We start from the raw sequence: 14,571 nt of genomic DNA on the forward strand, positions 1-14,571 counted from the left end.
TTATGGAAAATTCGGACTCTCACTCTAAATCAAAGGAAAAAAACTTGATTGACCTCTCTTTTTCCTCTTGGAACCAAATTCACTCTGGGAAGCCTCTATTTTAGACAAAGGATTCTCCTAATGATACTGACCCTGGAAAGAGGATTAGTCCTTTTTATGGAACTTGAGCTTCTTTGGCTGACTTTGTCCCTTTGAGTGTGTGGCTGACTTAGACTAAAATAAGAGACCTCTCTCTGTATTCTTTGCTGAGCAACTGCTCCCCTTCAATGCTTCCTAGGAATCAATCAGAGTGCCCTAGAAACAAGTGACTCCCTCGTTATTAGATTGTGTTTTTTAGATCTCTGTGTCTGCCCTCTTCTTTGTGTTGTGATTCCCATCCGACCACCAAGGAACACCAGCAGAAGATTTAACAGACCTGGTTTGACCCTATTTTTCAACAACAGTACAAGAATTCCTTGAGGTTCTTGTGTTCCTTCAGAGAATTAGTCTGTGTCTGGGTTAGTTCATTTTTTGTGGATCCATCCAATATTTAATTTTCTCCTCTAACACCTTAAATAAGTTGTCCCTGATTTTCATCCTCTATCAGTGTTCATTCCTAAACTGAGTGAGCCAAATAAAGACTTTGAGGCCACCTTCATTTTGGAGTCTAAGCCCTGGTTGCACCAGTAGGTAGAAGGGGCCAGAACCTACAGAGAGGGTTTGCTTAACTGGCTGATTCTTCTGCTAGAAGTATCAAGTCAAATCATGCTTTGCTTCCCCAGTGGAGTAGTTCTGGGAGGTCATGGACTCCTACTATTGTCTCAGGGTAAACTGAGTCAAGAAAGATGAGGTTTCCTGAATGAAAACATGATAGATAACTTATAACCCACCTGGCTTTCTCCTAGCCTGGAACCCGAAATCTCAAGGGACAAAGAAGCCCAGGTATCTGGGTAGGCCCCAAGCTGGTTTTAAGGTGTAGTTCTGTCTTCAAGCATAGAAGTTGAAGGTCTGATAAAGAGCACCACCTTCTCATAGGAGATCCAAAATTATCTTGCCTGACCTCAGTCCTTTACAAGAGTCACGCTGACAGGGTCATTAATAGCCCTGATTTGAACCTTGGATGAAAGCTCTAGAGTAAAGCTAACCCCAGTCAGGGATCTCTTTTAAGGCACCTCTTTTCTCTGGCCCACTTATTTTTAGAAGATCGACTCTCCTTGTTGATTCTGCCCCTGCTCGTCAACCAGACTCACCTCTATATTCCTGGTCTATCAGCCTCTCCCAGACTGTGGACAAGCTCACACAGGGATGGCCCTTGTTGGTCCAATGAGCTCTTCCAGATACTTTCAACCCAGCAGCTTCTAAGTGGCTACCCTTCCACTGGCAAAGCAACATTGAATCAACCTGAATGAAGAGATAAAAATTCATCTCCTTTTTCTGTAAGATCACACTCAAAATTGTGAACACTGGTTTCTCTCTCAGTAAAATATAACTTGTTCTTATTATGAAGCAATAATTGTTTATTATCCTATAATGGAGGAATTATAGTTTATACTCTTGAAAATTATTAGGTAAAGCTATGCAAAATTGAGAGGTTTTTGGTAAGGTCCTTTTCTTTTCTTTTTTGATTTTATTTAATTTGACAGACAGAGATCACAGGTAGGCAGAGAGGCAGGCAGAGAGAGAGGAAGGGAAGCAGGCTCGCTGCTGAGCAGAGAGCCCGATGTGGGCCTCGATCCCAGGACCCTGGGATCATGACCTGAGCTGAAGGCAGAGGCTTTAACCCACTGAGCCACCCAGGCGCCCATAAGGTCCTTTTCAATTCTACCTTTGAGCACCTTCAGACTCATCCTGCCCAAACACGGGTGTTCACGCCCAAGAACATGCCTGTGCAGCCAACATTAATGCCTTTTAAAACTACATTTACCTTGAGATTGTTTTTCTGCGTCAATACAATCAGCCATGGAGTAACAAACTTTCTTCTAAGAAGTTTCTTCTAAGAAGCTTGCAAGGACTTTCTTCTAAGAAGAAGTGAGTGAAACAGATATTTTGGCATTTGGTAACTGCTAGCCTGATTCCCATGAGATCTACACCCATGAGCTCAAATGTCCTTTTTCTGAGTTCCATGGTCTGTTTGCTCTGTATTACCATTAGATGGGGATTTGTGTTAATGAACTTCTTAATCCTGGGCAAGTTCCTTGAATATAGGAACGTTAAGTGTGGCTTTGGTTCACGTATTCTTAAGTAATTCATAAGAGCTCTTATTTCGGAAGTCCTGAAGGACTAAAGAATGTGGTCCTTCCCACAGCCCTATGAGAAGAGGTTATTACCTCTGTTCTGCATGTGAGGAATTTGAGAGGCTCTGAGGAAATAAATAAAACTTCGAAGGTGGGATTGCTGGGAAGTGGCAGCCACTGGGTTTGGTTCCTAGTTGCTGCCAGGACCCAAGCTTGTGTCCTCACCCCTGTCCTCTTCGGTTTAAGCCGTTGCTCTCAGCTAGTAACCAGCACACGCCCTCCAAACCTCACAGCCCGCCGGGTCTCTGTGCCGTTAGCACGGGGATGAACGTGGCTAAGCTGGAGTTTGCCGGCCCCCACAGCACAACTCACGAGGTTAAATAACCACCCCCAAACAGGGCACAGGAGTGTTTCAGGCAAGCACATCTGCCTAACTCCTCACAGAGCCGTGTTTCTCTCCCAAAGAGTACGAGGGTTTCATAGTAACTATTAAGATTCCTTTCGGGAATCCAATACGCTTGACAAATGGTCCTGGCTTCAGGCCTCCCGAGTTTCCACATGGCTGGGGTTGCTTAAACTGCAGATACAATTTAGGGATTTGTCCTGTTCCAAGCCCCCACCCCCTTCCCCACCCCCTCCCTCGGTTTCCAGTCCCTGGATGAGGACCGAGCTGCAGGAATCCACTGCCACGGAGCAAAGCAGGGCATCTTGTTTGCATTTGGCTGTGGGGAGAGGCCCAGGACTGTGAGAGCCAAGCTGGAGACCCCTGAGCGCACCTCGCTGAGCTGGGGGCTTGGCTGGCCTTCTCCACACCGTTTCCGACCCTGGCATTCTCTTTCCTGGGGAGTTCGGTTTACACAGGACTGCACGTTGTTTAGCTTGGATGCAAAGATAAAAACAAGTCTTCGTTATGCCAACCCAGGATCTGCTTTACAGCTTTCTGTGTCGAGAAGAATCTATTTACCAAGGTTTGAGGCAAGAATGTGCCTTGAGGCTGAAGTACAGATCCCCGAAGAGATGTTAGAAGGATTTCTTTCATGGCTAAACTTTGCTTTGCTTTAAAAATCACACACTTTTTTGAAACTTCAGTTTTTAACATGTACATATATATAAAGCCCATCTCATCCTTTTTCAAGGTTTGAATTTCCCTTCCCCAAAGTCCTGATTCCCACACATCCTCCAGTCAAACCTCCTTTGTCTGCAGTTTGCATGAAACACACTTTTTCTTATGAAATCCTTTCAGAACTGCTGTTTTCCTGTGTGCAGTATCCAAAAGCTAACACACAGAGAGAAGTATATGTATTAAAATTTGAAAAAAACAAAGTAAATGTTTTCAAAGTCTTAACTATGGCTTAATTATGACACAGATACACAGAGCACGAGGCACCCAGAGGAGTGCAAAATTAACAACTGTGAAAAGTGTCATAAAATTGCTAAGGGAACACGTCGGTAAATTGTCTGCAGAGTGGGTGCCATTTCCAACGCGTGCCAAGAACGCCCCACCCCTGGGTCCACGAGCCGCCCCTTCCATCCAGAGGGAGAACCGGTTTTCCTTCCCTGAACTGAGGCTGTGTGGAGGCTTTTTTCACCACCAGGCTGCCACCTCAGAGCCCGCAGGTCCAGCGGCCTCCCCACTTTGGTTGTGCCCCCTTGGAAGCCAGCTGCCCTGTTGGATCCTCAGTGCGATCGCTGAATGGCAAGAGATACAGGGAGACACACTGCGTGGTGGGAGCTGAGCCACCCTACTGACACCAGGCGAGGGGTGATGAAGCCTCACTTTGAAGTCCCATCCAGTTCCTGAAGCACAGGATGGCGGACACGGAGATGCTGAGCCCTAAGTTTTGGGGTGGCTTGTCCTAGAACAGCATGGACGGGAATATGGAGAGGAAATGCAATTAATTCTACCTGCATCATCCGGGAAGGCCGCGAAGAGGCCATGGTGTGCACCGTGAGGGAGAATCACCTCATAAGAAGTTGCCGTCACCAAGCTTCCGACTCAGGAAAAGGACTCCGTGTAGCGATAGTGAATGCCGAGGTGATGCTTAGTCCCTGCCAGGTGCTGCTCTCGGTGCCTTACGCGCTAACTTGTCCACGACTCCCGCAACTGTCTGGGGCAGTGTGTGGCTAGCGTCACCTGCATCTTACCAGTGGGTAAACTGAGGTAAGAAGGGGGTAAGGATCTTGTCCAAAGTCAAGCAACTAGTAAGTAGTGTGGCCTGGAGTCAGCTCCAGGCCCTGCAGGACCGGAGTCCAAGCATTTTTAGTTTCTCTGCCTAAAGCCTGGGTTCAGGACACAGCTCTGGCTTTGTCACGTAAATAGCCTTTGGCAGGTCTCTTAGTGGCTCCAATCCTGGCTTTCAGATCTTTAAAGCAGGGAGTCGGGTTAGATCATTGATTTTCAAACGGCGCCCCCTGGCTCGGGAGAGGCCTCTGGGACCCCAAGGACTAAGAGCGGGGTGTTTTCACCTTCCTCCCCTGCTTGGCCAGAGGCAGCTCTCCTGGTAGCTGACTTAGACGGAGGGTTCCACGCCAGCATTGTCTCGGGGGGAGCGTTCTGCTGATGAAGACACCTTCAGGAACTGCCAAATTCTGGAGTTCTCTCATTTGATTGGTGGCCCCTTCAGATTCCAGCAGCACCCCCTCTTCTCACCTGGCTGACTGCTGGACCCCATCTGTATGTGGCCTCCTTTCCCCACCCCACATCAGCCTGGCTGGCTCCAAAACTTCGGGACCCTGTGACACACGGTTCCATCCCCTGGTTTGCACAGAATCCTGGCACAGGGCAGGCATTACGGGGAGACGCAGATCCCCTCCAAGAATTTGATCTTTATAGTATCATTCCAAACCTTGGTCAAGGTGCAGTCCTGTTATTTAGTATTTTGCTAAAAGGCTGCCTCCCCCGAGAGTGTGGGATGAGAGCAAAGAAGATCAAGAACCTCCAGCATCACGCTGGGCATGGGTGGGCTGGATCCAGGGCGGAGGGGAGACCTGTGCGGCCCCACAGGGATCCAAAACTGGACCAGGACCAAGAAGAACCACATTCTTTGTTTGGCCCTCACATCACATCATCATGTGGCTTCTGACAAGTTACCTTTATAAGGTAAAGATAATTGTATCTGCTTTTTCAACTTTATAGAATAATTACAAGGATTGAATGAGAAAAGGCAAAAGTAAATATGGTTTATACTGTGTACAATGTCATTTGCGCCTCATAAGTAGTAATCACATGGTACCTAAGGAGAATTCATTTCTCCCATGAAGCAGTGCCCTTCTTTGTTTCCGGATATTATTATATTTTTGGTAAGAGATGAAGCAGGGTCCGTTAAAAATATCCATCTCATTTCAATCTATTTTTTTTTCTAGTACAGTACTAATAAAAGTCAGTTTAAAGTTGTTTTGCTGCACAGAGCGAGGCAATATATTTGACATCATCATCCTAAAACAAACATTCAGTGTCCATGGATCCTCCTCTCCTTTCCAGTAAACTGATTTTTGCCAGTTCTCAGGAGGAACCTACCACTTCAGGAGCCCCATGGGGTGAGAAGGGGTTCAAAGCATCTGCGTGGATCCTAGAGAAAGCCCCCAGGCCAGCAACAGTGGCCGAGGCTGGCTACCATAGACATGGACCGTGTTTTATGGGTAAGAAGCTAACAAGGTGGTCCCCAGCCCTGTGGTAGGGACACCAAGACCGTGACTTAACCGTAAGTCAGAAAGCAGTGGACTGTTGTCTTCTCCGAGTCATTTTGCTGGAGGAGAAGCCCCGGGACGGCAGGGCCAGCAACTGCAGAGGCAAGAATGCTCGTCCGGGCGAAGACGAAGCTAAGGAAGTTTGTGTTGGAAGCTGGAACTGGGACACGTGTTTCTTGGCTTAGAGCAGCACCCACAGAAGGGTGGTCACATTGACCAAACCCCTGTCAGACCAGCAAGAGCTGGAGCCAAAGCCTATTGCTTTGAGGTTCACCCCCAACCAAAACATGTTTTTCTATTGTTTGAACAGAAACTCCGTGTGTCCTGCAGTTGGCAGGAAGGTCGTTTATCTGTTCCCATCACACTTGTCTTAAGGGACCGGTGGTGGGTGAGGGCAGACCCCTGGACCCAGAGCGTCTCAGGAGAGGCTGCCAGGTAGCCGGTGCCCCAGAGGGGTCGGGGGTAGGGGAGCCCTGAAGACACACCTGTAGACAATCTGTTCTTCTTACGTGCCCAGCCCGTTGCGGGGCCAGCTACATGGAACTTTCAGAACGTTTCTGGACTTTTACCATGCCAAAAAGCTTTTCTTTTTCTAGTGTTCTGAAATGTTTTGCCTTGTTTTAAGGTGATGTCTAAATATGGGAAGTTCAAAATGCTCCTGCCCCATTCTCTTTGCTGCCTCTCTGAACCCCACACATATCCTTATCTTTACCGCCACTCCGAGGGAGCTGCTGTCCCTGAAAACAACATCCCCAGGGTGTGTCAAGAAGTGGGGGAAACTGTGGGGATAGCAAGTGAGAGTAAAGAACGGTGATGTTTCCCCTTATGTCCTGTATTTTGCCCATTGCCTCAACAGATTTCCAAATTAAGGAACTTTGTAAACATTGTCACAGTCTGTTCGACACCCCTGGTTAAAGGTTTCATCATCAGGATGAAGATGGGGCGTTGATTTGTTAAGAGACTCTTCTCTCTGGAAATGGAATGGAGGCCCCTGGAACAGCCCAGTGCCAGGCCCTCCTGAAGCTGGCAGGCTCTTGGCTTTGCTGCTGTGGGGGCAGCTCTCATAGGACACACCAGCTTCCTGGCCCTTGAGAAGAGAAGCAATACCCGAAGAAGGGTCCTGGAGCCATTTAGCTAACACGAAAGATTTGCCTGTGTGTTTACTTCAAGGCAGCTGCTAAAAATTACATGCTGCACTGGACAAACACCTCTGTGGGGCATACTGTACGCCAGCACTCGGCTAAGGGCTTTGTAAATACTAACTCAATTCTTGAAACAACCCACACGGCAGGGACTAGTGTTGTCCCCACTTGAGAAGAGGAAGGCCAGACATGGAGAGACTGCAAACTTTGCCCAAGAGCAGAGCCCCTGAGTGGCCTAGCCAGCCGTGCCCGTGGGCATGCGTGTCCCCAGGCCCCAGGATGTCTGCGAGCAAAGGCCCCAAGTGGGACTCTCACTCTGTGAAAGCACACCTATGGGGAAGCCTCCTAGGAGAATCAAAGTCAAAGTTATCCCCAAACAGGGATAACCTTAGTTAGGTTTTTTATTATGTATTAGTGACTGCAACTCCCTAATCACCATCTCAGGGGCTAGCAGCCAAAAAGAAGTGTCAGGTGAGCAACAATGCTTGAGGTGGGAGAGCAAACTCTTTACCTCTTTTGGGGATAAAAGAAAGAAGAATTAGCAAAGTAGGGCCGGTGAAGATTTGGTTTTATTACACCCTTAATTCTGAGCTGAAAGGGGTTCCACAACTGTTTCCACAGTCAAATTGGATGTTATTTCTTTTTTTCCTCGCTCCCTCCCTTCCTTCCTTCCTTTTTTTCTTTTTTTAAGATTTACTTACTTATTTTAGAGAAGGAGCATGAGTGGGAGGGTCAGAGGGAGAGAGAATCTCAAGCAGACTCTGCATCCAGCGAGGAGCCTGATGTGGGGCTCGATCTCATGACCCTGAGATCATGACCTGAGCCAGAACCAAGAAGAGGAGGCTCAACCGACGGCGCCACCCAGGTACCCCGAACTAGATGTTCTTTCTTTGTTATTTCCCACTACTCTTCTGTGGGGAAGGGCCAGTCTACTCTGGGTCCCGGGTTCTAGCTCTAACCTCGCGTACTCTGAAGCTCTGTTATTAAGAGCATAAATATTGAAGATTTTATAACCTCATGGTCATGGGAGACTTTACTGTTATGAAATTGCCCTCTTATCTCTGCTATTTTTTCTTCTAAGATGGACTTTGTTTGATATTAATACAACCACTCCAGTTTTCTTCTGATTAGTGTGAACCTGGCCTGTTTTCTTTTAGGCTTTTACTTACAATGTATTGGTGTTTTTATATTTAAACTGTGTTTCTTGTAGACAGCAGGGAATTTGGCCTTGCTATTTTGTCTGTTCTGACAGCCTTTGCCTTTTCATGGAGGCAAGACCCTCCTGAGGATTCTCCCCGCTGCCACAGCACGACGAACATTTCCAGTCTGGCTGGGGAAACAGCACCCCTGCTCGTCCTGGGTCAGTCCCAGCTGCTCTTTCCTCTAACCTGTGTTGATCTTCCTCATCCCGCGTCTTGTGGTTCATCGTGTGCACAAGCTGACCGGTTCTCTGTGGAACATTCAAGCAGACTCAGGGTGGCTGGGCTTCTCTCCCTGGGAAGTCCTCTCCTCTCTGGCACTGTGCACCAGAAGCTCCCGTGACCTTGACCTCTCTGGACTTCAGCTCCCACCTCTTTACTCAGGCAGTCCTCCAGGCCCCACCGAGGTTCCCCTCCGTGCCCTACATCCTGAAGACTCTCTCGGGGCCACACACCAGGCAATCCCAGGCCTCGACTCATTTTCCCCTGTTTCTCGAGGACCACTGTCTTTCACTGCCCAACGCTCAGTGCCTTGAAAGCAATTGTTCTATATATTTTTAAGTTCTTCCCTTGTTTGAGGTGGGAGGGCAAGTCTGTCCTTGTTTCCTCATCTTGTTGGAGGTGGAAGTCACCACGCCAGGAAGAGCCCTTCACTCTGGGGTGAGCAGAGCCTGAGCCCAGAGGGCAGAGGTTGAACCTGGGAGGAGTTTGATGAGCTCCCCACTACTCAGTTTTGAAGAACAGTGTGCTATTATTTTTGAAGCAAGTCCAAAGTGTTTATAAATTGTATTTGACCACTTAGTTATTGGCTATTTTCATCTCAGACTTTATACCCTCTGTGATTTCCCTTTTCTGTGAAACATAAAGAAGTTCTAAAATCATAGAAAAATAAATTATATATATATTTTTTACAAACTCCAACAGACAAAATTATAAAAAAAAAAAAACCCTCAAGGGTATTTAGCAAGCACGTGGATCAATTCAGAACGTATCTGTTTCCCCTTATAATCAGGAGAAAATCTGCTTCAGGTAGAGCTGCTGTCACACCTCACAACAGAACAAAATCCATTCTGTAATTCTCAAGTGAGAGGACATAACTATTGGCAATTTTTTTTTTAATATTTAAGGATTGTCTCCATGTGGGAAAAAAATGGGATATTAAATCTCTCTGCAGGAATACGAAAAACTAGGTTTGTTGCAGGTTCTTTCCTAGTTCTGTTAAAGAGGAGTAAGAATGTTTCATGATTTTTTAAGGACCCCAGTGGCCAGCCCTTTCTGCTGCAGAAGGTAGCAATGTCCTTCTCAGAGACAAACTAGGGAGGAGTCAGGTTACAGACACTCAGCAGACCTCACAGAGGCCAGAAGGAAACTTGCGGTGGGAGTAAATGGTCTGCCATTAGGAAGACAGTGGAAGAAGGAACCCAGGAAATTGGAAACAAGGAGGGTGTGCGTTGGGAGAAGTGACAGGAAACAGAAAACCAATGACTCAGTTGTCAGACAAGGCCTGAGCATGTGGCTGGCAGTGAGGCCCAGACCTCCAATCAAACTCACTCCAATTTCCTTTGTTGTTAGAAGTTAGACGTGTAAACATAGTGTCTCTAAGGGTGTTCTAACTGCTCAGAACATTTGTTTGATTTAACGAGGCACCAAGTCCCAGCCATCCTCCAGCTCAGCCTTCTGCAAGGCATGATTCTCATACCACCCGACTCTGGATCATTCCTTCCAAATCCAGACAGAAGAGAAAAGATCAAACAGTGGGTTGGGCCTCAGGGAGGTCTTCTTCTGAGAGGCAAACCACTTCCTGTTGTCCTGTTGTTTATCAACATCCAAGACAACATTCCTTCCCTGCCCCACAAAATGCATCTAGGACTGGACATCTGTAGAGCCAGACCTGGATGGATATGGAACAGAGTTTTGGAAAGAGGTTCCCTGAACTGCTCTCTGCTGGGCTCTTCTGAAACAAAGCCAGACTCACTTTGCCATGGCTCAGCTCACACTTTGTTTCCTCCATCCTGCTTTGACTTTGTAGAAGTGGTTCCATCCACAAGTGACAACCTTATCAAGACCAATCGTAATGCCATCCCCTAAGGCTCTCAGCAGAAGCAGCTCCCCAGCAAGTCACGCTGAACTTTGGGCCAGAGTCATGTCTAATAATTCAGCTCATTTAGTGGAATGAAGAGTTACAAGCTCAGTACTCATTTCTTGGAATATTCCGGAGGTAACCTGAAGTTCCCTCACGGTGAATGATGCCAGATGAAAGACAATAAAAGTTCTGAAATTAGCAATAAAGACCTAAAATGGGTAATCTGAAGACCTAAGGAAAAGCTTTACTCACGTGATTCCCAACTTTACAACTTAAAATTGCAATTCAGAGAACCATTGCTGTGCCCAGATGTATTGTTAGTACCCACTGAGTCAGAAATGGGGAACGTTAGAATGCAATACTCTTAGGCTAATTTATAGTCTGCTAATTCTAATAGCATCTACATGCATTTAAAACATGTTTTGTCCACATGGCTTCGTGAACTCCTCGCACTTTGCCTGTAGTTTGGGGATTACCAGTCCATTTGATGCAATATTGATGATCCTACAAGGTTAACTCCAGGAGGAAATGAAGCCTCTGGGGTTCACTTAGCTGCCATTTCTGTAATCAGTGGTCGACTTACTTAGGTTAGCTCTAAAAAAAAAAAGATTTCTAGAGGTGCACGCTTCCATCTTTGATAACAGATTATCTTCGTTGACCTTGCCCTGAGAGTCCTAAAAGCATTCTCTTGAATCAAAGATAGCAAGGGAATCCTAGTTCTTTAGGCAGTTTGGTTTCCAGACAAAATATGAATGGAGATTATGGTTCTAGAAGGAATCCATTTGTTCCAAATATGAGCTGTTCCAAGTTTGTGTTCGTCTAGACAAAGCTAGGTCCATTTACGGGTGGTGCCGTAACATAGTTGTATGTGTGAATTGCTTTTATGAGATAAGCTTTGCCAATTATTTAAACGCTTTTTAATTATTTATTTATATATTTTTAAAAGATCTTATTTACTTATTGGTCAGAGAGACCGAGAGAAAGAGCACAAGTGGGGAAGCAGTCCTTGATGCGGGACTCAGGCCTAAGACCCTGGGATCATGACCAGAGCCAAAAGCAGGAGCTTAACTGACCGACCTACCCAGACGTCCCTAAATGCTTTTTTAAAAGCTAGGACATTTGTTTCGCTTTTTACATGTCAATAACTTGTATTTCAGTAAGAAAACATATTTTACATAAAGCACATTTTTCAAAGGTCTGAACATACGTAATTATGAAAAAGTCACAGCACACTTTTTTTGTTGGTATGTTTTGTGGGTCTTAATAAAATAGCTGGTTTGCATTAAATTGCTCTAGACTGTGCACAGGTAAGGAACCTTTCTGCAGAGCCCAGGACAAGAGCCAGGGCTACCTGTGTCCATTTGGTGTTAAAGCTATGCACATGGCCGGGTCATTTGTACCACTTCCTCTGAGACCGAAGAGGCCCCCGGAGTGGCATTGGGCCCCTTCACCCAGACAGCACCCTGACCTGGTGTCGGGGTGAGTTCTCAGGCTGTAGGGACTGTCAGTGCGTGTTAAATGGCCTCTCATAGACATGATCTCTTTGGGAGCACAATGAAGAAGGTCTGTTGGGGAGAAAAATATGTAAATATGTTTTCTCTCTGGGCATTATTTGCGAGGAGTGAGGAGGAAGTTGTAGATGACTGGGGGAAGAACGAAGAGAATCCAGAATGGAAGGGGTGAGAGCAGACTAAAGGGAAGTTAGGCAGAGAAGAGGGAGGCAGCAAGCAGGGAGGATGCCTAGCGCAGCACCACCTGCCTTGGGAAGAGGAGCATCCTGAGCCAGCTGAGTTCTGCTGGAGCAGGAGACGTGGGGTCATGGCCATGACAGACTGGCACTTGGACCCCAGCTCCTGAGCACAGCCAGAGCAGGAAGGGTGGGGTGCCCATGCCCACATGCTACAGGACTGCATGGGAGCCACACACCCTGTGGCAGGGATCCCCTGCCCTGCCATAGGAGAGCTGCCAAGCTCACCAGAGACATGCCTGCAAAGGCCACATCAGCAAAGGCCGGGAGGCTGAACACAACGGCACTGTCCCTAAAGAGTGGTCAACTGTCTCACAGTTGCCTGCTCCCATAGCTGCCTTTGGAGGGCACCGGGGTCCTCTTGGCCTGGGGAGGAGGGAGTAAAAAATCACTGTCACTAGATTAGGAATGGAATAGGAGTCTCTTTTGCCACAGGTCACAAAAGCCTAGGATGCTCTGTTTGGCACGGCAAACCTATGCCTGTGACCCCACTGGTACTGTCACCTGCTCTGTCTTATCTCTCTGGGGAGCATCAGGGAGGAAGCAACTCAGAGCTGTCAGGAAATTGCAAGCCTGCTTTTGACATTTCTGTCCTGAACTATGTCAGCATGACTCTGCCTTCTTGCTGCCTTGGCCCCACGAGCCCTGTGCTGCTGGAAAGCCGCTCTGAAACAGGGGCACCCCAACACTACCACTTAACTCCATCCCCTTCTATGGCCCAATGATGCCGGGTGCAGGAGGCTCATGGGCAGATGAGTTCTGTGGACATGAGAACTGGCAGGGAAGCAAGCGCTGGGCTCTGGCAGTTGTTCCCAAGGTGGAGGAAGTTTCTATGGGGCCAGGGTCTTTTTTATGCTATGCCAGTTCGTAGCTGTACGATTCCATCCAGTCTTCTTCTAAACCCACAACATTTCAGAACATTGAGAAACCTTAAGGCCCAGAGAGGGTGGCAGACTTCCCGGGGACCACACAGCGTGTTTAGTGGCAGAGCTGGGATTAGAACCTTCATCTCTTGCCTAGTTGCAGGGGTTTTTCCAACTAAGCCACTTTTTCCAAACGAGGTGAGTCTTGACAGGACAGCTTCCCACCCCCTCTCAGAGCCTCAGTGTGGCATGTCAGGGAGACCAAGAATGCACAGGACTCTAGCCTCTCCTGTGCTTTTATTCTGTTTGTAGAATTTATCATCTCTGCCTGCTTTCAAGCACACAGCTTCCGGGTCCATCTCTGGTTGCTGCTCTTCCGTGGCTTCCCACTTCCGGAATGATTTACATCATCCTCTGCTGGCTGTGTTCATGAAGAGAGGGCTTACAGCCCCCACAAGACTGCATATAGACTGGCCTGGGCACAGGCAGGCATGCTTACAGCAGATACCACGGCCTCCATCTCTGCACCTTGGACCTGCTCAGCCATCCCAGTGGGAACAAATAACTGGGGCATCAGAGGAGGGCTGTCCCCACCCATCTCTGCATTGTCCGTCCAGCAACTTGAGTGCAGCATTTGGCGGACTGGGTCAAATAGAAGGAAGGGAGATGTGGATGTAGCCTGGTCTGAACAAGAAATCAACGAGAAGAGGGGTTGCATGCAAACCAAAGCCACCCCACCACTCCTCCAGATCATGGGACAGTGTCTTCCTATTATACATTAAATGTCCCCTAATCTCATGGTTCCAACAGGGCACCAGGAACCAGCACAACTCAGCTGCAGCATGCCTGTGGACAAGAAAACACAGGGCACTGTGTTTTGTCTTCTCCAAGAGGCCCCCGGGAGTGCTGCTTGATGAATCCCTTCAGGCTCCCTGCAGCACAGAGATGACATTCTTGTATACATGAAAGCCACTGGGTACATTTGTGTTCTTCCTTGCTATCTGACCAGGCAGGAGGCAGCTTCTGCTCACAAAACCATCCCTAATCTCTGCTGCTGGAAAGTTCACTCAGTGATTAAGGGCCATCTTTCCTTTAGAAACTGTCCCCACCCTTCCTATCCCCAGTATCCTACCTGCTTCTTTGCCCTTCCTGGCCCCCCTCCCCCGATGTTCTCCTCTGGTTAATTTCCCAGCCATCGGCTGAGGTGCAGCCTCCTGCCTTTGAACATGAGCTCTGGGCTTTCCTTCCCCGTGTCACAGTCAGCCAGCAGCCAGTGAGACCAGCTAGTGAACAGGGCGATGGAAATTCAGCTGACGAGTGGAGGAATGCCAATATAAATTTCCCTTTTCTCACCACAATTTTATAGAACTTTGCAAAGACACACATCAGCACTTTTGCGAGCCGAGCCCGGCTTCCTTCTGAAAAGAATCAAGCCTGTCAAAGCTCTAAACTTTTATGCTGTTATTTTTAATGGTTTGATCAATTACCCAGCACATTATGTTCCTGTAACCCTATCCTATGCCATAAGAAGAGGGTTTGAATTCCAGAGTTCCAGAAAAGTCTGTTGGCCACATCAACCAGAGTTTTATGTAACCCACCTCTTGCTCAGGGACTCATTAATTACATTTTTTCTTGCA

Source organism: Martes martes (assembly GCF_963455335.1).
Source record: "Martes martes genome assembly, chromosome: 6".
NCBI classification, from domain to species: Eukaryota; Metazoa; Chordata; class Mammalia; order Carnivora; family Mustelidae; genus Martes; species Martes martes.